Raw genomic sequence first — 21,611 nt, forward strand, 5'->3', positions numbered from 1 at the left:
GTGTCATTAAATATACAGTACATGGGGTACAGTATCTAGGGATGGGAAAGACTATAGGAGGTCCTGGTGCAGGAACAAGACCACCTACCTCCGGCCACTCAAGGCATCCTCCCACCCACTAAGATATCTCATGCTTTGTTTCCCACCCCTTGGAGTCTCTACAGCTGCTTGGGCTTCCTTTGCACCAATTCCCTGTCATTGTTCACTTACCTCTTGAAGATCTGCAGAGCTCCAGAAAAGCCTGGGCCATGTGGCAGAAAAGCGGTCACCTTTTTCTCAGACGCTGGTGAAGCTGTTTTCCTTAGATCTCACGTTTTTACAGGCACTCATTTTTATGCAGAGGACGGAATTGTCTGTAAGAATGTGAGATCTGGAGCCTCGGGTACACTCCCTGTTGGTGGGCAGGCACCCCAACTCCTCTTCCTTGGGGTGACCCTCATGGCCCACACATACAACCCTGCCTACCCAAATTCCTGTGGGGTGGCCAGTGCCCCAAGCTCTCCATCTCTCCAGCTGTCTCTGTAGCGGCACAATTAGCAAAGTCCAGGCAGGTTCCACTGGATGGTCGTGCCACTACCCACAAGACCACCAAACCTGCCCAGACTTTGCCAATTACACTGCTGCGGAGACAGATGGAGAGATGAAGAGTTTAGTGCACCAACCACTCTGTGCCCCTTCCTTGGGTGCACCTTGGGGAAGATTGGGTTTGCAGGGAGGTGCCTGTGGGCTGCGGGGGTCACTGAGGGAAATGATTCCCAGAGATGTAGGCAGCTGTGCATACCTGTTGCTGCCAGAGAGCACACCCCAGGCTCCGGCACTCAAAGCACCATAGGAGGTGAGTGACCGTGAGTGTCATGGAGCTCCCAGGTTTGGTGGTTGCACTGCCCTGGCTTGCTGCAAGGGGCTTGGGCATCCCCAGCAATGGTGCCACTGCTCCAGCTCAGCACTCAACTGCTGCCCTGACCGGCCACCCAACCACCCTGTGGTCCCACCTCCAGCCAAAACCAGCAGAAAAAATGACCCACATTGATTGCTAGTCACTGCTGCCTTCACACCACAATCCCCAAAATGGTTCATTTGAACCAGCCTCCCAGCAGTGCACTGGATACCCATGGCACTGCCAAGGCTGGGACCAAGAACTGTGTTGGCTTTTTTGGCAGCTGCAGCACACTTCTGGCTCATACTTAAATGATTGTCCACTAGGACTTCAAGATCCCTCTCATAGTTAGTACTATTGAGCGAGGTACCACCTATACTGTACCTGTGCATTTTGTTTTTCTTGCCTAAATGTTGAACCTTACTTTTTTACCATTGAATTTCATATTGTTAGATAGCGCCCAATATTCAAGTCTGTCAAGATCCTTCTGTACTTTAAACCTATCTTCTGGCTAATCCTGCCAGCTTGGTGTCATCTGCAAATTCAATGAGTTCCCCATCTAACCTCTCGTCCAAATCATTGATTAAGACGTTGAAGAGTACTGGGTCTAAAACAGAGCCTTGGGATACCCCACTGCATACATCCCTCCATGTAGATACAATTCCACTGAGGACACATTGTGTCTGGTCAGACAGTTATGAATCCATCTGGTGGTGATGCTGTCTAACCCACATTTTTCTGTCTTATCAAATAGTAGGTTATGGTCTACTTTATCAAATTCCTTACTGAAGTCCAAGTAAATTATATCCACAGCATTCCTCTGGTCCACTAATTTTGTCACTTTGTCAAAGAATGCAATAAGATTTGTCTGGCATGATCTGGTTTTGACAAACCCATGTTGACTTTTGGTTGTTACTTTGTTTTTCTCTAGATGTTTGCTGATTTGATGCTTGATTATCTTTTCCAGAATTTTCCCAGATATTGAGGTCAGGCTGATAGGTCTATAGTTTCCCGGATCTGTATTTTTTCTTTTTTGAAGATGGGAACTACATCAGCTCTTTTCCAGTCCTCTGATACTTCCCAGGATCTTTTGAAAGATAGTTATAGTTATAGTTCAGTGGTCTTGAGATCACGTCTGCCAGTTCCTTCAGAACCTTGGGATGTAATCCATCTGGTCTGGGGATTTGAACTCGTTACAGTGGTCAGGTACTCACAATTTTCTTCCTTATTTTAAGTTGTGTTCCTAATCTGTTTTTTACAGTGCTATTTTTGATAGGTAGGCCTGTTTTTTTTCTCTATGATGCTTGTCACCTTCTTGCCACTTTCTCCCACTAATGGACCAACCATTTCCTTGACTTTTTATGTTGTTTTTAACATATTGAAAGAAGCTTTTTTATTATTTTTTACTTTTGTCGCAAACCTTAGTTCATTTTCAGCCTTAGCTTTCCTCACTTCATCTATGCAGCCTCTGGCTATTTGCTGATATTCTGCCTTAGTTATGTGCCCCTCTTTCCACTTTTTATACTTACCCTTTTTGTCTTTCAGTTTATCAGTTCTTTATGCAGCTATGCTAGTTTCTTTTGAGAACTGTTATTTTTCTTGGTTTGTGCTAGACTGGGTTTTTATAATCTCACTTTTCAAAATTTCCCAAGCTTCTTGAGTTCTTTTCCCCTTGAGGATTCTCATCCATGGAATCCTTCCCAAGCTGTCGCTAAGTTTATTGAAATTAGCTCTCTTAAACTCCAAGATTCTAGTTTGACTTTGTTCTATTGCTTGTGCTTGTATAATGTTGAATTACAATATTGCATGATCTCCCCCACCCCCACCCCCAAGATTCCTCTGGCTTCAACACCTTCTATCATTTTATCTCTGCTAGTGAGAATTAAGCCCAGTATGGCTAATCCCCTTGTTCCCGTCTCTACCTTTTGGGAGACAAAGTTGTCTACTAGGTTTGTCAGGAACCTGTTTGATCTTCCACTTGGTGCAGTTTGTCTCCCAGTTGATGTCAGGGTAGTTAAAGTCCCCCATTACTATTGTGATGTGCTTCCTACATACCTTAGTTAACTGACTAGCAAAAAGTCCATCTATTTCCTCTGTTTAGTTGGGTGGCCTATAGAACACATCCATTGCAATGTCATTTCCCCCCTTTTATATTGACCCAAATGCATTCGAGACAGTTTTCATCATTGTTGTGCTCTATTTCTGTAGAGATGTATTTATTTCTCATATATAGTGCAACAAAATATGTTTCGTTCTTCTGATCTTGCACCATTTTTGTTGCCCATCTCTGGACTTGCTCAATCTTAGAATAGAATATAGTTAGAATAGAATAAAGTTGGAAGGAACCTTGGAGGTCTTCTAGTCCAGCCCCCTGCTCAAGCAGGAGAACCTATACTATTTCAGATAAGTGACTGTGTAAGGTCCTGCCTCTACTCCCCAATCAAGAAAGTACAGACTCTTGAGACAGCACCATTTCAAAAGGAACCTTTTATTGAAAGGGAGTGATTGCAAGTCAAAAGCAAAGCAGAGTCTGAGTTCCGCCCAGGCAATTCCGTTAGGATAAAATGGTTAGAAACTCCTCCTCTCAGTTTGATGTGGAATGAGCCAATCCACAGGTGTGAAGATGTTGTGGAAACAGTCGTCCTGAGAAAGAGATAAGGATTAGTTCCCATACGCTTCTTCTGTATGGCTTCCAAATTGAGAGAAAATAGATGGTCCTCCTCCCTTGTACATCCCCAAAGGTAAATCAAAGCACAGGGCAGAATAGGTAACAGGGTAAAAGTTATAAATTAGGGAATTACAGGTTATATAGGAAAACAGGATGAGAGCAATAAGTGAGTAAAAGGATGCGGGGTCCCCTCCCCACTTGAATGGCAGTATCACGATAAGGATCTGACAGACTGCCTAGTCTCTTCTTAAAAACCTCCAGTTTTCTTTCTTTCTTTCTTTCTTTCTTTCTTTCTTTCTTTCTTTCTTTCTTTCTTTCTTTCTTTCTTTCTTTCTTTCTTTATAATTTTTTCTTTAACATCCATAAGCCCTTAGTGAATAGTGTATTATCTTGGTCAATATATTTTGCATACAATTCCGATAATGATATTACTATTTAAATATACATAATCATACTTTTTCAACTTCTAACATTTGTGTATACATAGTAATCTTAATATGTTCTATTATATTTCAGTATTCCTAATATTATTTTCCCAATTTCTACTTTCTACTTCTTTTCTAACACATATTAGAATAACCACCATGTTGAAAAGTATTCTATGTCTTATCTATCATCTCTTGCCCTTTTTAGGATCTCAACTCTTATTAGCTTTTTGGTGAATCTGTCCTGCTTCTCCTCTGGTATCTTGTAACTCCTTTTGTCATTTTTATTTAATCTAAATATTTCTGCTTCCACAGCACCTGTCTCTTGCTGTTGAATCTTTAGAATGCTCATCCTTATTCCCCCATCATTTTTAAAGGATCTTTCTCTTTATTATTTTGAATTCTTAAAAAATATTCTATTTGTTCCGTGTTTGAAATTATTGCTATCTCTTCCATCTTTTTGTCTAGTTGTATCATTTTTGAAATTATCTCCTCTGCTTTTTTCATCAACACTTTCTGGTTTTTCCTCTATTTTCTGAATTTTTTGTTCATTTTTTATTGTCATTTGCTAGGGTTTTCCTAATCTCACCATAACTTGCATCAATTCCATCATCTCCTTATGATTCCTTGTTATATCTTCCTTAATACATTGAAACATCAACATTATGTCTTTATAGACTGCATTTGTTTTCTCCTGCTGAACCATTTTGTGCTGATATATTACACTAATCCTTGCTCAATATTCCACCAGAGTTTCAATATTCCAATTGTCCAAAATCACCAAACACACCAGTATTAATAAAATTTACACTGTTCTGGAACTGTGCCTAAATTTATAGTCCTTAAAATTTCCCAATTTGTACCTTCTGAATTTTCCAAATTTTAAGTCATTCAATTTTTCTTCTTTCTTCTTAGAGTTCCAAATTGGCCCACCAAATTTCCCCAAATGCCTTTAATCCACAAAATCAGATAAGCAGTTTCAAAAATGTTTCTTGTTCATTGTAATCCACCTTGCCTTAAAGATCTTCAAACGGCTCCCTAATACTTCCAGGCAGCCAAAACTCCAGTTGATATGGAACCAAAATAAAAAGGCCTTCCAGGTGTTGTTTGTCTTTCACTACTCCTCTTTGTTATTCTTGTAGTATATCAAGTAATTCTTAGTTCAAGATTATTCCCACAAAGCACTAATATAATATCTTCTTTGAACAGTAGATGGCACCCCCGCTCTAAAATCTAGCTTTATACACCATAAACGGGGGGGCGGGGGGGGGGGATAGGAGAGATAAAAAGCGAAATTCCTTTCTTTGGATGAATTCTTCCAATAATCAAACAATATTAGCCAGAAATTAAATCCCTTTTCACACTGCTAACAGTTCCAGTCCAGTCCTTCTTCATTTTACAGCTTCACAATCTTCCCTTGATGGTTTGTTTCACTTTTAAGTCTGTGATCTTTCTCCATGTAATAAATCTTTCTTAACATTTTGGAGAATCTTTTTTTGAGAGTTCTTTTATTGGGGTTTAAGTCTCTAATATAGAAATTGAAAGTTATCTCACCCTGTTTCAATCCACTGCCCACAACTCTCTCCAGTACATATTCTTCATGTCCCAGTTGTCACAGCTTTGGTCTTGCCAAAAATGGCCATTGTCTCTGCTGCCGAGTTTGTTTGAGTGTGTGTGTGTGTGTGTGTACATGCAGGAGGGGGCAGAGGGAGCTGTCTCACTCCTTGCAGCCCCATGCCTTCAACTTCTGTTGATAGTAGGCTGCAAGCTAACAAAAGCTGTTTTTTTGCAATGCTTTTTTTTTTCTCAGCCCCCAGCTCCATGGAAGGCTGCAAGAAGCTCTCATCCCAGTTTATTTCTCTCAATCTTGTCCTCTCCAATGTCACAGCACAGCAAGGGACACACACACACAAACATACACGTGCAGAAGTCTGGGAGAAGTGAGCTGAAAACTACACTGAGACTACGATGGGGGAGGGGTCAAAATGGAAGCCTCTGTCTGGAGCCTCTGGCAGCTTAAAAAAAGAAAGAAAGGAAAGGAAAGGGGGAAGGAAGGAAGGAAGGAAGGAAGGAAGGAAGGAAGGAAGGAAGGACAATCAACTTGGTTGGAGATGCCCCTGTTCAAAGAAGAAAGCAATTTTGTGTTCTGTTTTGTCAGACAGAATTTTGTTAGCAATCCAAGTTAACATTGGTATTCTTGAATTGTGAGCTCTTAGGAAAGTATCCCCTCTTTGTGTGTTGCAAACAGCCATTTCCTGGGGGGGGGGAAACGACAAAGCCGAGTGGGGAAAATATTTTCCTTTGCTATATTTCCAGTCTGAATTACACCATGGCAGGCTCCCTACAGGAGAGCCCTTTTAAGGATTATGTATTAATAGAAAAACAACTAGTTTAGGAACTACCTCTGTTCCTAAACGCTAAAGCTGTTGCACATGAAAAACAGAGGAGCCCTGATCAACTATCACAGCCAACATTTTGACAGTTTTGCTGTTGCCTGTGGACTCTCCCACTAAATGCAATCACAGAATAAATTGAGCCAGGTTTGTTCTAGTCTTTGGCCACAAACTACCAGCAAAAGTGGCATTTGATCACAAGGCAAAGAGGCATCAAGAAATGTTCCCCGTTTTGCATTTGAGCATCCAAGAAGGGACAGGAAAGACAGAAAAAGAAGGGAAGAGGGGAAGAGAGCAAGGAAGGGAAAACAAGGAAAGAGGGGGGAAAAGAAGAAAGAAAGGAAAATGAAGAAAGAAGCAAGAAAGAAAAGGGAAAAAAGAAGGAAAGGAAGGAAGGAAGATTATAATGAGAGGGAGTCAGATTCTGAGGGAAGTCTTGCCTTAGCACTTGGCTACCAGCAGCCCTGCTGCCCTTTCGCCATCCCCTTGTCCCCTCCTCCTGACTTCTCCTGGTGGTCTCCCATCCTATTGGTGAGGATGCTTTGGTTACAAAGCCGGGTCTCCCCGCATGTTGAGGGAGTGGGCCTTCCTCTGACCTACACACTTTGCCCTCCTGCATACACAATGAGCAACATGCCCAAAGAGAGCAAGCACAGCAGCAGCAGCCTTGAGGAGGTAAGCGCAGCCGGGCAACCCCCTTGGGGAAGCAGGGCTGGGTGGTGGAGTCCCAATGTCCTAGGAGCTTGAGGGCCAGGCTGGGCGCTTGCCCTCTGCTGGCCAGGGCTCTGGGCAGCCTGCGCTGCTGTCCGGGGGTCCTCTGCATGGCCTGAGAGGGACGGCAAGACTTCTCAGGAGGACAAGGGTTTGGCACTCATCCTGGTCTCGCCTTCCTCTGCTGGAGACAATGGATCCCCCCAGACTTGCCTGGGCCACCACAGGTGCCCCCCAACATGAGCAATGTCAAGCTGGCCATGTGATGCCATCCCGGCCACAACCCACCCCTGTTTTGTCTGAGCCAGATGCTTGGCATCTTTTACTGGCTACAAGTTCATCAATGTTTGGAGTTAGGTTCTGAGCTGTGGAAACTATCAGGATAGCGTGGTGATGTGCATCAGTGAGAACAGTTCTGTGTGCACTTTTGTTCACCTCATCACTGAAAAAAGTTGCCCACACAGGTATGTACTTCCAAACATGCACAGCTTGTAGATGGAGTTGGGGCATCATTTCAGGGATGAACCTGGTGAATTGTGTGGGCCCTACAGAATCATATTTTGCCCTAAGTGTGCTATTACATTGGAGTTCTATCAGCTCCATCTATATGTTTACAGGTGCTTTCTCCACATCAACTGCAAATGGATTGCTGAGCAGTCTAAAATTGAATGTCTGTGCTTCAAAATCCACAAAGTGGTATGTAAACTCCATTTGAAGTGTGCTCAGTTTTATCAACAAAATCTGAGAACACAGCGGTGGTGACTTGGTTGATGAATGTTTGGCAACAGGGAAAGTGACTCAAGTTTCCTTGCTGCATCTGAGTCTTCCACAGTCGCAGCTTTATCTGAAAGACTTTCACTGCATTGTACCATGTCCGTGATCACATGGTCCCATCCCTGAAGCTGAAGTTTTAGCACAGTGAAGTGCTTTGTAATGTCGCACAGAAAAGCTAATTCCATAACCACTTGTCATTCTGCAGTATTGTGGAGTCTTTTCCTTTGCTTTCAATGAACTCACAGATTTCCATGCATAACTCAAAAAATCTATTGAGCATTTTTTCTCTACTTAGCCATTGCATCTCTGTGCGATAGGGCAGATCACCAAGTTCAGAATTTATTTCTTCAAGAAAAGATTTAAACTGATGGTGATTTAAACCTTTGGCTCTTATAAAGTTAACTGTCTTTGTTACAGTGCACATTACATGTTCCATCTTCAGGGCTTTGCCGCATAGTGTTTCCTGGTGTATGATGCAGTGATATGCTGTCAGCTCACCTGTGCAATTCTCGCTCTTCATCTTCTCTCGCATCCTTCCCACTAATCTACACTTTTCCCCACACATAGAAGGTGCTCTATCTGTTGTCAGTCCCATAAGTTTGTCCCAGGGCAGTTTCATGTCATTTACACCTTTACATATTGCTTCAAATATGTCTTTTCCTGTGGTAGTGCCATGCATTGATTGTACAGTCAAAAGTTCCTCTGTCACACAAAAACGTGCATCTTCACAGATGAAGATTGTCAGCTGTGCCTTGTCACTGATATCAGTGCTCTCATCCACAGCAAAGGAATAGGCAATGATTTTTTTCCTTTTTCAATCAGCTGTCCTTGTAAATTAGTGGCAAGCTCACATATCCAATCAGCAACAGTATTTCTTAGGATTACATTAAAAAATGCTTGCTTTTCGTCTGGACACAAGACTTTGCACACTTTAACCATGCAGTGCTTCAAAAACTCCCCCTCTGTAAATGGCCAGGGTGATTTAGCTACCTCTTCTGCCACTATAAAATTAGCTTTCACAGCAGCTTCACTTTGTGACTTTGCTTTTGTGAACATGTGCTGCTGTGCCATCAGACTCTTTTTCAACTCTTCCACCTTCTGTAGCTTCTGGTGTACTTGTCCTGATGTTTTCTCTCATAGTGTCATCTCAGATTATATTCTTTAAGTGCAGCCACAATAGCTCTGCAACAAGACACATGGCCTTATCGTCAATGTTAAGAAACAGGTACTCTGCCTCCCACCTGTTTTGAAAGCTCCTGTTTTCAAAGTCTACTTTCCATTTGGCCATTTTGGGGGATTTAAATATCAGCACCCAGGTATTCACAGCAGATGTATATATAGAGTATGAGACTGTACAGAAAGCTCAAAGTCCCAGATGCTGCTTGAGGTGAGCAGTTGTGAATGCTCTAGGTATCCACTCTGGAGTCTCAGTAGGATGCTGTGAGTCCGGATGTTTTGAGCAGGTTTAGCAACATCACAGCATCTATGGAGGGAAAGCAAGTGACTGCAGCCCTCTTTGATACAATTAAAATTATATATTTTATACAGGAGAGTTCCTGGATGGAGGAAAAAATCAGCACTTCACCATCACTCCAAATCTGGTCTAGCAGCCACAAGGGCTACTCAGCCTCTCTAGTTAAGCTATTTTAAGCCAACTCAGGAGGGCTCCCTGTGCAGGCATGCTCTGGCATTACTGCAATGTGGGTGCCCTCAAGAGTGGCAGCGGGCTCCGGTGAATGCCAGCTGCAGGGAGAGAATCCCAGGAGAAGCCCATTAGTGGTGGGTCTGTACCGGTTCGCACCGGTTCGCGCAAACCAGTAGCGGTAACTTGGCCTAGGTTGCCAAACCAGTAGCGACCACTGGCTGGCCATGCCCCCAAACCGGTCGCCGCTCACTCGCCCGCTCAATGCTTGCCCTGTCTCGCCTTCGCCATGCACATCTACAGAACTGCCTCCTCCTGCCTACACACAGGTAAGCATTCGCGCTAGCCTACCCCCGTCCCCACCAGGCTAGCATCTCCCGAAGCTGCCTGCGTCTCTCTCTCTCTCTCTCTCTCTCTGTCTCTCTCTCTCTCTCTCTCTCACACACACACACACACACACACACACACACACACACACACACACCGTCCTTTCCTTCAGAACAGGGTGAGAGGCAGGAAAATCCCCCCTCCCCATTTTCAAGCCGTTTGCAAAAATGCCCCATTTGGAGCCTTCAATTTGCAATCCTGGAATATACTGAAGGCTCAGAATGGGGTGTTTTTGCAAACGGCTTGAAAAGGGGGAGGGGGGATTTTCCTGCCTCTCACCCTGTTCTGAAGCTCAGCACAGACTGAGAATAGGATAAGAGGCAAAATTCCCCCTCCCCATTTTCAAGCTGTTCGCAAAAACGCCCCATTCCAAGCCTTCAATGTGAATATGCAGGTGCGAAGCGACCTCCCGTAAAGGAAGGCATACACCTGGGACATCAGAAGAAGCCCTGCGAGGAGACGCTACTGCCGATGTGCAGGAAATCTCCCCACCCCCCACCTGCAGATCATCCTTTCAAAGAGGAGTTTTACCAGAACGAAGAGTTGGCTGGAGGCAGCATTTGTGTCGGGTTGGGCTTTCTTTGTGAGGGCGACAATCTGGGGAGCAAGAGATTTAGAAAACCTGGGCTGGCGTGGGGCAGTTTCTCCAGCGAAGCCTCGATTTATCCCTGGGGTGAGCGTCTTGTGGGCTGGTCAGAGGAGGAGTGTCTTCAATGAACTTCGCTCTGTTTGTCTGTGTCTCTGCAGGCGGCAGCATCGGCAGCGTCTCCTCACAGGGCTCCTTCCTCCTCCTCTCTGATTGGACTCAGAAACTGTAATGTAAGGCCTAACAATGTTGTTTTTAAGAATACCTCCCATGTCCCCCTAAAACCAGAAAATCCTAATCTTACCCCCATTGCATCTCTACTCAGCTGACCCCACTCTGGCCATTGAAAGGTGTCCACTTCTGATTACTGTATGACACCAATCATCTAGTAAATGAATGAGTTTGATTCCATCATGATGCCTCAGTATAACATAGCACACAAGATAGTTGTGAGAAATCAGTTTGGAGGAAGAGGCAAAATCCGTGGGGAGGTACCCCCCCTTTTAAGGGTGTAGTGAAATTCTCCCTTATTTTTTGCACACTGAATATATGCAGTGTTAGCTTCATTTTAGATATCAAAAGGGTTTTGTGGCTCCCAGTATTTTCTTTTCTGTGGGAAATGGGTCTGAATGGCTCTTTGAGTATTTAAGATTGCTGACCCCTGCATTAGGAAAAAGAAGTCAGTGATGCCGACTTGGCCCTACTCACCCAGTCACATAACCACCAAGCCACGGCCACCCAGTCACATGACCACCAAGCCACGGCCACAAAACAAGCTACGCCCACAAAACTGGTAGTAAAAATTTTTGAAACCCACCACTGAAGCGCATCCCTTGGAGGAAGCAGGGAGGAAAAGAAAGGCGGAAAGCCCAAGTGCATGGTTTCTTCTCTTGCGGAAGCTGTACCACGCAGCCCTGCATTGCAAGCTCTGAGGCTGGAGTTGAAGGACAAGGAGCATACCACTGCTCCTCAGAGGGTACATTCGCTTTCCCTCCAAAACTGGAATGGATCATTCAGACTCTCAGGTATGGTGGGGTGGTGGTGGATGATGGTGGGGGGAATGCTGCTGTCGATGGAGGAGGTAGTGCCATCGCCTACCTGGCTGCTTCCATTGCTTCCCTAAAACCACGCCACCACCACTACCACCAACATCCCTCCTTCTCTTCCTGATGTTGCGACTTGCCAAGAATTCAATCTGGAGTCACTCAGTTGAATCTTCACCTCGGAGCTGACAAGGTGGCTTATGATATTGGGAGGACAGAGCAAGAAAGGATGGTGAGGTAATCGTGTCCCAGAGAAGGTGGAGGTTTGGCTTGGGGAGGACTGTCCAAGCCATGAATTAGCCACTCGTGTGCGCACAAGGCGAGGAGGGGCTGGGAGGGAAGGGGCAGGGCCCGGCATGGTGAGTTTCAGATGGCTCGCCAAACTGCTCAAAAGATTAGTTACCAGTTCTCCCAAACTGGTGCAAGCTGGCTGAATGCCTTCGCTGCCCAGGGCTCTGAAGTGAAAGTACAAAGTGGAAGTCTTTGAGCCTTCCACTTTGTATTTTCACTCCAGAGCCCTGGGCAGCAATAGGCCAGCACCCAGTCCAGCCCTCAAGCATTGGGATCCCACAGCCCAGCCCAGGCCTGCTTCCCCAAGGGGGCGTTCATTTGCCTCAAGAGTGCTGCTGGTGCCACCATGGGGTGAGGCCTGGTGAAGAGTCTGGGTGAAGAGATGACGCTGGACATCACAGAGACCAGGCTGGACAGCAAAGACACAAGGCTGAGCACTGAGGTGAGAGACTCGTTGAAGAGGATGTCTGTGTGCAGGCTAGGAAAAGTGGCTGGGCAAGGCTGAACAAGTCTGCCCGGCAACAGCTGCAGTTTGTTGGCCTTGGCCTGCCAAGCCTCTCTGCCTAGCCTGCGCATGCACCAGTGGTGGGTTCCTCCCGGTTCGGCCCGGTTCCCATGAGCCAGTAGCAGTGATGGTATGACATCACTGAAATGGTTCTGCCCCCACCCCGCCTGCCCACCCCCCACCCCACCCCCTGCATTATTCTTACCTTTATTTGGCCCCACTCGCAATCTATTGCTGCCTCCTGAGTCCCAGCTGATGGCTAAGGGAAAAAATCTGTTTAAATTCTTGCCGCGGGGCTTCAAAGGCGCCGTACAGCTGATCAGTGTTAAAAAAAAACAAATGAGTAGACCGGTGTCTGCAAAAATAAATGGGTAGACCCAGTGGTGTGATTCTACTTCGGTAGAACCGGTTGTTAAGTAGTTAAGTAGTTAAGCCAGTGGTTCCCAAAGTGGGTGGTACCATGCCTTAGGGGGGCGGTAAGAGGCAAGGGGGGCGGCAGGGGGGCACTAGAGGCAAAAGGGGGCAACAGGAGTGCTAAGTGGCAAGGAGGGTGTTGTAGCGCGGGAATAATGAGAGGCACAAGCCGGCTAGTAACAACAGCTCTTTAATTCAGGGTGAGACTTCAGCAAAAACTCACAGGCAACCGCCCTCTTTATATACTTTCCAGAGGTAACCAAGAACCAATCAGGATTCACTATGCATTTGAATTTCCCGCACAAAATAGATACATACACAACACCCCTCCCTTCCCAGAAGGCACTTATTCTATCTATTTACATATTTACATACAAAATCACACAGGTGACCAGGGCGTGTCTTAATCCTGGTTGACCTGTGCAGTTCAGTTGTTGGCGAGGCGTTGAGCCGGTCGGAGGGACCTCCCGTCTCTCCCGGCTCCGCCAATGGAACCTCCTGGATTTCTCCGGAGGTGTGGTGATCTCCGGCTGGGAGTGTCGGCTCGCTGGAGCAGCGCTGGAACTCAGGGTTGCCAGATAAGTATTCCGGCTTACTCGGGCTTGAGGTAGCTGTGTCGGAGAGACTTGGGTGGTTAGGACATGGTGTTTTGTTAGGTAAACGTTTTCGTAATTGATCTATATGTCTCCTCCAGATTTTACCATGCCCAATATCTACTGTGTATGACTTTGGACCAGTAATTCCTACGATGGTTCCTTCTACCCATAGTGGTCCATTAGTGTAGCTTCTAGCAAAGACTAGTGAACCTACTTCGAAGTGTCTTAGTCCTCCCCCTTCCCCGGTGAAACTATCAGAGGAGTAGTTAGGATGCAGTCTGTCTAGAACGCATCGTAGCTTTCGGCCCATTAAAAGTTCGGCCGGGCTGCGGCCTGAAGTGGGGCACGGGGTGGCATGCTGTACTGCTAGGAACTCGTCTATCCTAGCCTGCCAGTCCCCAGCATCGAGTCGGGAGAGGGCTTCTTTGGCCGTTCTTACAAATCGTTCAGCAAGGCCATTAGAAGCCAGATGAAAAGGAGCAGATAGTGCATGTCTAATGCCTAGTTCGGCTAGTTAGCCTTCGAATTGAGTTGCCGTGAATTGGGGCCCATTGTCGGACACCAGTGTGTCCGGCAACGCGTGTGTTGCGAAAAGTTTTCTGAGTACTTTGATTACGGCCTCAGAAGTGGTCGATGGCATTAGGGCAATTTCGAGCCACTTAGAATATGCATCTACGATTATTAGAAAGTTTTGGCCATGGAACGGGCCAGCGAAATCTATGTGAATCCTCCCCCACGGTACTTTTGGTTTCTCCCACTCCTGCACGGGCGCAATGGGGGGATCCGGGCGGGACTCCTGGCAGGGCCTACACTTCCCTACCCACTCAGTGACATCTTGGTCGAGATGCGGCCACCAAACATAGCTACGAGCTAGGCCTTTCAGGCGAACAACCCCAGGGTGACCCTCGTGCAACATTTCTAGGACCCTGTGTCTTAATCGCAAAGGAATGACCACCCTGTCACCCCACAACAAGCAACCCCCCAACATTGACAGTTCATTTTTCTTGTTGAAATACAACTGGAAGTCACCACCGTCCACCTTGGTAGGCCAACCCCTCTTTAACCAGCCCATTACTGTGCGCAAAACAGAGTCTCTGACAGAAGCCCTCGCCACCTCGTTTGAAGAAATGGGGCCCGGGGAAACAATGTCTAGCAGTAAAACTGGGGCTTCCGGGGTCGGGTTGTCCAATAGTTCCGGTAGAGGACATTGGCTGAGGGCGTCAGCATGTCCTAAGGTTTTGCCTGGTCGGTGGAGCAGTTTGTACGAGTATGTGGCTAAAAATATGGACCATCTGGTCATCCGGGGGGAGAGGGCCACCGGGGTCGGTTTATCTCCAGCCAAAAGTCCCAAAAGAGGCTGGTGGTCTGTAATGAGCTCAAAAGTATGGCCAAACAAGTACTCGTGAAATTTTTTGACCCCCACTACAGCCGCTGTGCCTCCCTATCTAGCTGGCTATAGTTCCGTTCAGCACTAGACAGAGTGCGAGACTAATAGGCGATGGGCGCCTCTAACCCATTCGGCAGTTTATGACCTAAAACTGCGCCAACGCCAAAGGGGGAAGCATCATAGACTAACACCAGAGGTAGTTCAGCATTGTACCGAATGAGGAAACTGTCCTCAGAAAAAAGTCTCTTTACTGCGTTGAAAGCGGTCGCTTCTTGCTTGCCCCAAACCCACGGAACATTTTTTCCAAGGAGCCTGTGCAGAGGCTCCACAACGGTGGCTTTTTGTTTCAAAAACATTGTATAGAAATTGAGTAGGCCCAGGAAGGCCTGCAGCTCAGCTTTCGACTTGGGGGTGGGTGCACCTTGGATGGCCCTCACTTTGCTCTCTGTGGGGTGAATGCCTGAACCCTCGATTCTGTAGCCTAAGAATTCCACTGATGGCACTGCTATCCTGCATTTATTCCGTTTGAGTTTAAGTCCCGCTTCTCTGAATCTGGTTAGGACTTGTCTAACCCTTTGGCCCAACTGCACTTCGTCCTGGCCACTAATCAAAACGTCGTCGAAATACGGGACGACACCTGGGAGGCCTTGTAGAAGGTGCTCCATGGTACTTTGAAAAAGTCCTGGGGCGATGCTGACCCCAAACTGAAGCCTGGTGCATTTGAAAGCACCTCTGTGGGTTACTATAGTCTGTGATTCTGCCGTAGTGTCATCTACTGGCAGTTGCTGGTACGCCTGTGCAAGGTCTAGCTTCGCGAATAGCTTGCCAGGGCCCAGGGAGGGTAGTAGATGGTGGACTATAGGAACCGGATAGGCGCTCTGCTGCAACCCCTTGTTAATCGAACACTTATAGTCGGCGCAAATTCTAATTGAGCCATCTGCTTTAACTGGAGTAACTATTGGGGTTTCCCACTTAGCGTGATCTACAGGTACTAGCACCCCTTGTTTAATGAGCTTGTCGAGCTCTGCATCGATTTTGGGTTTTAAGGCAAAGGGAACTCGCCTCGCCTTCAGACTAATTGGCGCTACGTTGGGGTCTAAATTGAAAGAAATAGGGGTCCCCACGTACTTGCCTAGAGTCTCTTTGAAAATGTCCCGAAACTCGTGAAGCAGTGTTTCTTTCAGTGATGATCCATTGATGTTGTGGACGCCCGTGAAGCCCATGCCAAGGGCTCGGAACCATTTCATGCCCAGTAGACTCGGAAGGGGCTTGCTGATGACGATCAGAGGTAGCTCTTTCTGAAACTCGCCGTAGGTGACCCGTAATGTGCCCACTCCTTCAACGGGAACTCGGTTTCCCTGGTGTCAAGTAGGCAGATTTTCTGTCGGGATAGCTGGCTTTTCTGAAGCTTGGGCAGGAGTGCCTTGAGTGTTGACCAGGACATGATCGATAGCGTAGATCCGGTGTCGATCTCCATTTCGCACGATTTGCCATTGATTTCTACTTTCGTGTAGACTTTCTCGTCGTCGGGTGTGCTGGCTTGGCCGATTGTCGTGCTGTAAGTTTCCCGCTTTTGAGGTTCGCGCCGTTTTCTTGCGCCGTCATCTTTGATTGGCTGTTTTGAATGAGCCGATTCTGGTTGGTCACGGTAGTCACGTGGTTTTCGACTACGCGGAAGTTGAGCTCTGCAAACTCGTGCTAGATGGCCTTTTCTATCGCAACGCCTGCAGATGGCTTCTCTGTATTTACACAACTGTCTCTCATGATCCCCGCCACAGCTGGGGCAGTTCTCGTGGCGGTGCCTTTGTTCACTCGATCTCTTTTCTGTATGGAAGACGTCCTCGTCCAACTCTTCCTCTGTGCTGGTTCGCACCTCTTCTCTGTGGACAGGGGCTGTTTTCGGCCCATCCTTGCTTGAATTGGGACGCTGCAGCGCTTCCGACGCCTTCGTTGATGCCTCGTGTGCTCGGGCTTCGTCTAGCACGCCGGCTAGCATTAGGTCTGGCTTGGCTAGAAGACACCTTTGTAACCAGGTATCACGAACCCCGCAAATCAGTTGTTCAAGCAATGCATTGTCTAAGTCTCTGTAGTCACAATGCGTAGCGGTTTTTCGAAGCGCGGCCACATAAACACTGACTGGCTCCCCTTCTTTTTGAACTCTTTGCTGGAGTTCGTAGCGCTGAACGAATTTGGACGGAACTGGAGCGTAGTGAGCCTTCAGGTTGGCTTGAAGGATGTCCCAGGGGACCGTCTGGACTGGGGTTGGCTCGCAGAGGGATTCTGCCATCTCAAATACGTCTGGCCTGCAGTGGCTTAAGAACAGAGCCCATTTTCTGTTTGAGGAGAGCCCTTGCATTTCGCTCGCTTCCAAGGAGCACTCGAACCTTGTCAGATACGATCCCCACTTCTCTCGGGTCGGGTCGAAGGGTTTTGGCGGAACGTAGGCAGACATGCCGCATCTCCGGGTTCACCAGTCACCCTGGCTGAAACTCCAAGCTCTTTTCGATTTGCCTCTTGTGGCCTCTATCCCATCCTTCGTCACCAATGTTGTAGCGCAGGAATAATGAGAGGCACAGCAGGCTAGTAACAACAGCTCTTTAATTCAGGGTGAGACTTCAGCAAAAACTCACAGGCAACCGCCCTCTTTATATACTTTCCAGAGGTAACCAAGAACCAATCAGGATTCACTATGCATTTGAATTTCCCGCACAAAATAGATACATACACAACAGAGGGTGGCCCCCACCCTTTGGCCTGTGCCTCACAGCAGTTACCTCCTTGCAAGCAAACAGCAAGAAAAAACAACTTCTTTCAGCTTCAGCATAGGCTAATTAGCCCGTTGATTAGATCTGCCTCCCGACTCTCAGCTGATTTGCTCTCAGCTGTTTTGCGCAGGGCTCAGCTGCTTGCTGCAAAGAGCTAAATTGCTGGAGCAGATTTTTTTTTCTCCTTATGCAAATCAAGCTGAAAACGAAACTGAAAGTAAAGCAGGGTGTTGGCTGTTACGTTTGAAAATTAGGCAGAGGCAGATTTCTTTTCTTTTTCCTCACCAAAAAAAGTAGGTGCAAACAATGGGAAATTTGGGGCAAAAGAGGAGAGTTCAAGATTTTAAAACACAAAAGAAAAAAAGCTCTATTTAACTAGGGAATTGTAATAATTGAGATACTATTAATTGTATGTTGTGTTGAAAGCAGAGATGGTTAAGTTGTGATTTGGAGGAATATATGGGGGAAATTATTTGGTTTATTCTTATTGGTAAATATAATTAATTGATTTGTAAGAAATTGGATTATATGGAAATAATTGGAATATTCATGTTTATATTGATTAATATACAAAAAAGATAGTTATATAACTAATTGATTTATATTAAAATATTGAATTTGTATTAAACAACTGTAATATTACATAATTAACCAATGTGAGAATGGATATAAAAACAGATGACAATGGGAAGTGGTATAATGTAGAATAGAAGGGAAAAATTGAATTTGATTAAGATTAGAGATGAGGATGAAGGGTAATATTGGTTTTTTTAAAAAATAGATGAGGAATAAATATGGCAAAAAGGAAATATAGAAATTGTAAATTTAATTGAAATGACTAAACACTGTTTAAATCTGCGAACTGGCCAAATACTCTGTTCAAAGAAAATACATTGTATGTTTGTATGTGTGTTTCTAATTATTGCTATTCATATTTGTTCTCTTTTATTCTTTAAAGTTTAACAGTTCATTCTTTATCTTAATATCTTTATATTTGTTTGGGGTTGCCTTTCTTCCCTTTCATCTTTTTTATTGTACAACAATCTTTCTTCTCAAACCTACCACCTCTCTCTTTTCTTTCCTTCTTACTTTCTCTTCTCCCCTTCTTCTTCTCCTCCCTATTTCCTCTTTCTTTCTCCTTCTCCTCCTCTCTTCCTCCCTCTCTTACCCTCATTCCTACTCTAATTTCCCTTCCCTTCCTTCCTCCCTTCTCTTTCTTCCTTCCCTCTCTCTCCTTCCTTCTTCCATCTCTCTTCTCCTTCCTTCATCCCTCTCTATTGCTGTATCCTTTTGTGCATATGGATTACTCAGAGGGCTGAAAAAGTTATTTTTGACTGGTCCTTGCACTTTTGACCAGTCCTCGAATTTATGACTTTCCTCACATTTTACATTTTTCGCCCTATCTTGTCACCATGGTGAAGAGAAGCAGTTGTGAAATGAGTGACATGGTTGTTAAGAATGATGCACAAATGTGAGGATGGTCATAAGTGTGAGGACCAGTCAAAAGTGCGAGGACCTGTCAGAAATGACTTTTTTCAGCCCTCTGAGTAGTCCCTATACACATAGCCATGGCCACCCATGACCAGCTAGTCACACCCACCCAGTCACATGACTTCCAAGCCATGCCCACAAAATAAGCCACGCCCACAGAACCGGTAGCAAAAAAATTTTGAACCCACCCCTAGCATGCACAACCTCTTGACCGGGCCTCTCACCTCAGTGCTCTGCCTTGCCCGATGCTTTGTTTTCGCATCCGCACCTGCCAGGATGAGATAGGCTGGGTGGAAGCCATTTAGGCCTAATGCTTTGTTTTCGTGCACGCACACATTCACGCACCCACCAGGCCAGGCTAAAGCAACATGGGCCAGCCCCTTTAATTGGATCAAACCACATCTCGGGCCAGATCCGGCCCGCGGGCCTTGAGTTTGATACCCCTGAGCTACAATAAGAAGGTTACATTTGTCATTGGTTCACATCAGGGGTGGGTTCTACTTACCTTTACTACCAGTTCGCAACGGGGCTGCACAAGACAAGTTGCTTTCATTTTCATTTCATTTCATTTTCATTTTATTAGATTTATATACTGCCCTACTCCCGAACAACTCAGGGCGATGAACAGCCAGAAAGATAAAACACACAAACTACAAAATTTAAAAGACAATATAAAAACCCATTAAATAATTTGGCCCAAAACAATTTAAAACACCCCTAATGTTTTAAAACCAATTTTAAAAGTTACAATTAAAAGGGAAGTTAGGCCAGGCCAGCCTGTTGAAATAAATAGGTCTTGAGGGCACAGCGGAAGGTGCGTAAATCCGGGATCCTCCGTATCTCCGGAGGAAGCTCATTCCAGATAGCAGGTGCCCCCACAGAGAAGGCTCTCCCCCTGGGGGGCCGCCAGTTGACACTGTTTGGCCGACGGCACCCTGAGGAGCCCCTCTCTATGTGAGCGTACTGGCCGGTGAGAGGCTACTGGTGGCAGACGGCGGTTCCGTAAGTATCCTGGTCCTAAGCCATGGAGCGCTCTAAAGATGGTAACCAAAACCTTGAAGTGCACCCGGAAGACCATCGGGAGCCAGTGCAGCTCGCGCAGGAGAAGTGTCACATGGGAATGCCACGTCGCTCCCATAACCACCTGCGCGGCCGCACTCTGAACCAGCTGGAGCCTCCGGGTGCTCCTCAAGGGGAGCCCCATGTAGAGAGCATTACAGTAGTCCAGGCAGGAAGTGACGAGGGCATGAGTGACCGTGCGTAAGGAGTCCCGATCCAGAAAGGGACACAACTGGCGTATCAGGCGGACCTGATAGAAAGTCCTCCCGGCCACAGCCGTCAAGTGCTCTTCTAAAGACAGCCGTGAATCCAGGAGGACGCCCAAGTTGCGAGCCCTCTCCGTGGGGGCCAATCACTCACCCCCAATAGTCAGTGATGGCACCAACTGATAATATCGGGACGCCGGAAACCACAGCCACTCGGTCTTGGATAGGTTGAGCCTGAGTCTGTTTCTCCCCATCCAGATCCGCACGGCCTCCAGGCACCGGGACATCACTTTAAGGGCATAATTGGGGTGGTCCGGGGTGGAGATGTACAGCTGAGTATCATCAGCGTACTGATGGTACTTCACCCCGAAACCACAGATGATCTCGCCCAGTGGCTTCACATAAATGTTGAACAGAAGGGGCGAGAGGACCAACCCCTGTGGCACCCCACATATAAGGCGCCTCGGGGTCGACCTCTGCCCCCCTGCCAACATAGACTGCGACCGGTCGGAGAGAAAGGAGGAGAACCACTGCAGCACGGTGCCCCCCACCCCCAACTCTTCTAACCGGTGCAGCATGATACCATGGTCGATGGTTTCAAAAGCCGCTGAGAGATCTCAGAGATCTCTAAGCCAAAGTGGATATAATATGTTTACAAGAAACGCATATGAAACTATCACAAGCTAATTTATTGAAATGCCCTAAAGCAGGGAAATTGTTTGTAGCGGCTTCAGAGGAGAGAAAGAGAGGAGTAGCAATGTATATAAAGGAACATCTCTCGCCGAAACAACTATTCGCAGACGAAGAGGGAAGAATACTATTAGAGGTGGAATTACTACAGAGCAAAGTATTATTGATAGGAATTTACGGCCCAAATACTAAACACAAATCATTCTTCCAAAGAATATGAAGAGAAATCCGAGACCTGGAATATGAGCAGGTATGTCTTCTGGGCGACTTTAATGCAGTTATTAATAGGACACGGGATTACAAAATAGGGGAAAACTCAAAAAAAAGGGAATAGAGGACAAGATAAGAGGATCTTATCAGCCATTTGTGATGAAATGAGAGATGAATTAGGATTGAAAGATACCTGGCGTGAGCACAATCCGATAGATAGCCGTACTAAAGAAAGAGGGGAAAAATAGAAAGAGATGGATGATGAGATCAGAGATTTTAAAAGAAACCGAATTTACACAAAAGCTCAAGACAGAAATATGCCTTTTCTTTCAAGAAAACAAGACACCAGGAATGCCACTTCAAATAATTCGGGATACTGCCAAAGCTTTTATAAGAGGTCTTATTATTAAACACACGGCCATTAAACACAAAAAAGAAGAACAAGAAAGGGGCGAGTTAATAAGTAAATTAATAAAGGCCGAGAAACAACT

The 21,611-nt window shown here is 46.1% G+C and overlaps 1 long non-coding RNA gene across 1 annotated transcript; it reads right to left on the reverse strand.

The window, feature by feature from the left end:
- Nucleotides 1-3,349: 3,349 nt before the first annotated feature.
- Nucleotides 3,350-7,265, reverse strand: LOC117680276 (uncharacterized). The gene is made up of 2 exons (XR_004595614.3): nucleotides 5,525-7,265; nucleotides 3,350-3,520 (listed from the first exon to the last, which is right to left on the reverse strand). It is a non-coding gene; the product is annotated as an uncharacterized LOC117680276 (long non-coding RNA).
- Between the last annotated feature and the right edge of the window lie 14,346 nt (nucleotides 7,266-21,611).

Source organism: Pantherophis guttatus, chromosome 8 (genome assembly GCF_059756535.1).
Source record: "Pantherophis guttatus breed Tessera chromosome 8, ASM5975653v1, whole genome shotgun sequence".
In the NCBI taxonomy this organism is placed as follows: domain Eukaryota; kingdom Metazoa; phylum Chordata; class Lepidosauria; order Squamata; family Colubridae; genus Pantherophis; species Pantherophis guttatus.